Source organism: Achroia grisella, unplaced genomic scaffold, assembly GCF_030625045.1.
Source record: "Achroia grisella isolate CSIRO2021 unplaced genomic scaffold, CSIRO_AGI_Agris_v1 utg509, whole genome shotgun sequence".
Lineage (NCBI taxonomy): Eukaryota > Metazoa > Arthropoda > Insecta > Lepidoptera > Pyralidae > Achroia > Achroia grisella.
Window position 1 is genome coordinate 625,918 of NW_026712902.1, and position 3,468 is coordinate 629,385.

At 36.3% G+C, this 3,468-nt stretch overlaps 1 pseudogene; it reads right to left on the bottom strand.

The window, feature by feature from the left end:
- Nucleotides 1–437: 437 nt before the first annotated feature.
- LOC131846350 (15-hydroxyprostaglandin dehydrogenase [NAD(+)]-like) lies at nt 438–1,351 on the bottom strand (annotated as a pseudogene).
- Between the last annotated feature and the right edge of the window lie 2,117 nt (nt 1,352–3,468).

Consider the following 3,468-nt stretch of genomic DNA (forward strand, 5'->3'; position numbering starts at 1 on the left):
GTCTTAAACACCAAATTATTAATATATTCAAATACGTTGTATTTTGCACAGAGCGCATTGCAAGATTTTAAAACTATTCTTTTTGTTAACGACATAATAAGAGATTTTATAGAAAAACATTTTAAATATCATAGAATATAGACAATTTCAAAATAGTTAGTGATTACACTAATAAATGCTTACGTAACAATAACAAACTGATTTTACCTAAATGTCGTTTAGTTAAAGTTAGTAATTCGTTTTATGGCAATTGCGTAAGGTTTTACAACAAAATACCAGAGTCTGTTATAAATCATACCTCTTATTTGTTATACTGTAATTATTTACATAAAAAAAAATCGATTCAAAAGATCAACACACAAGTTACTTGCTCATTCTTCTTGTGATGAATCTGCATTCCGAATGAGTGATTGAATCAAAATATGACTATTCCAAAGTACTTGTACTGAGTTTATTTGAATAAAGATTATTTCTATTTCTATTTCTATAGTGAAAATATACATATCTAATTCTCTATGACCAAGATAAGGTAGAATTACATTGGAGATACATATGGAACTTCCACAACAGGTTTCCCACCTTCAGTCAACCAGGCAGTTCCAGACTCAGCCTTTTCGTAGATATCAATTGCTGCCTTGCCCACATACTCGGGCTTCTGCCAAAGGCACCCCTTCAAGTATGCTTCCCAATCATGCTGCACCACAGGCTCGTCGCTGGCTTTGACGTCAGTAACCAACTTTGTAACAGTTAGTCCTGGACAGATTGCTACTACTCGGACTCCAGATCTTTCGTAGTTATACTCATGCCCCAGAGATCTTGTGAAACCCAACACGGCAAACTTTGAAGCCTGATAAACGGGAAGCTACTGAAGAACTCTAAAGCCATAAACTGAGGACAGATTCATTATGGTACCGCCTTTTCCTCCTTTGTCTTTCCTCATGTGCTCCCAGAACTTGTTAGACCATTCGATCAGAGCAAGTACGTTGGTATAAATGGTCTGCCTTACAGCAAAATCGTCGAGGATACCAGAGTTGTTTAAAAGAACATCAACAGTTTTGTACGTATCGAAAAGCTTCTTCGAAATACTTCCAAGTCTGTAATGACATCACATTTGTAGTAAACTGCTTTGCCTTCTCCATATCTGGAGTTGAGTGTGTGTACAGCTTCAGTGCCTAGTTTCTCATTTCTGGCCAGAATTACAACGACCTTTACACCTTTTTGGAGGAACGCATCGGCCATCATAAAGCCAAGCCCTTCAGCACCACCGGTAATCACTACTACTTTGTTTGCTATGTCTCGAGTCATGTTGAACGTGTTCAGTGTACTTCAGGTGACTGACTAATACTTTCACTTTTTGAATCCACTCTTTATATATTATGATCTACAATAAATTATATTGTTATCTTCGATAACCTGTGACCACATAAGTACTTAAGTGGAAGTTCTTTACAACGGACGATGGTTAGTACAGCATCACAATAGCAATTTCTCATTTCATCTTGTCTATTTACAACTTCATCATGTTTGTACTAATAAGTTTAATAATTATGGATAACATATAATATATTGCTAGTAAAAGCTCTAAAAAATATATTTTTTATATACAGACCGACACTCTATCCATCCATCTAACCAGGTAACACAGCTCTTAGAGCTATCTTACACGGTCAAGAGACTGAAGAGAAGGAATGTAATGTAGAAGATAGAGGTAGGCAGAAGATGGACTGTCTCTTCAACTACTATTCAAGCATCTTTCAACACATCAGATATAACCTTGTGATCTTCGCTGATTTACAGTAAAAAAAGTTATACCTAACTATAACAGTCTTCTAAAACATGAAGGGTAATATCGATCTATTGTGACGGCTATGCTAAGAAATTATGTGCCTGATATTAAGACTATAGCAATACATTGAGTTGCTTCTGAGTTGACCTTTTTTCTTCCAACAGAGTTAATCAAAGTCATCTAGTTGACTATGTGATTCTTCTTCTTTAAATTTCTATTGAAGGTTGGACGACATCATAGCATTATCAATCTCTTTTTTTTTGATTCTTAGGTTAGAAAATATTGCTGCTCTATGGAAGAAAGTAAATCGATATGGGTCAATTAATAAATAAGACTTGATAATTTTATTAACAACGTTTAAATATTTTTTTTTGAGGTCCCGATATTTCTATTGAAATTAACTTTTTTTTATGTAACTAATGTTTGACTACTCAAACTGTTTCAACCGCCATGATCACGGGTAAACTATAGGAGCAGCGATTAGAAGACATGATCAAAAACAATTTAAATCTTACAACGTTTTATGGGCAGACATATTCGTCTACCATCACACGTCTTCGTACTTATAAATAATGACCGCGTCAAACTTAAAACAGTATGATCAAAAATGGTCGAGACGTCATGACAAATACATTTGTGCAAAAATAGCTGCTCTAATTTTTCCTAGAAGAGATGTATGCTCTAGGTCTACCCTCACATGGTCCATGTGAGGGTAGACCTAGAGCATACATTTCTAGCAATTCAGCCAATAGTTCCTGATGTAATTGTAGTTATGAGTAATGTAGTCTCTCTCTCTCTGTCTAGCCATTTACCATTTCATTTGGAGTCGGTTCTTCTTTATTCTTCATTCATTTCATTTACATTTCATTCTTCATCCGGGTCGTCGAGTCGGTTACTTCCGTTTTCTTCAGGTCGCTCATGATAACGAACAGCCAAGTTAATAGAGGTTTTCCTGGTCTCTTTGAGCCTGTATTAAGATGCAGGACTTTTTTGGTCATATGTAACTCTTCTCGCCTCATTACATGGCCATGCTACCTCAACCGTGTCTCGGTGAGTTTGTCTTCGATCGGCCGGACCTTAAAGCTTTCTAGAAGGTGGTTATTCCTCACTTTGGCTAACAAGGTGAATCTGCCTGTCAGTTTTAACATTCTCATTTCGGTTGTGTGCATTTTGTTGACCTGTTCCCTTTTCAAAGGCCAGCATTCAGCTCCGTATAAGAGTGGAGCAGAATGCGGTTTGGATACTTTGCCTTTTATATACACATACACACACACATATATATATATATATATATATACCATACTTACCTAATATGTTAGACACTACAAATAACTAGATATTGCCATAATCTCACTGTGTAAATCTAAGTAGAACCGCACAACCGAGGGGTGAGCACTGGTCTACTGAGAGGCCTCGTGCCTAGTTCAGTTCCCAGCTCGTACAATCACAATATATTGTTTATAAAAATAAATTAATACCTGAACATGATTGTGGCTTAATAAAAATTTATTATTATTGTTATTATTATTATATGTATACAGGCATTCGCTTGGTACAACACGCCCGAGAGCTGTCTCCACTTCATCCATCCGGTATTGATGCGCTGAGAAACATCAGCGTTGATAGTACCATCGTTGGAAAATACAGAGCTCAGCTACCTGAATCTGTTGTGGCTAATGTGG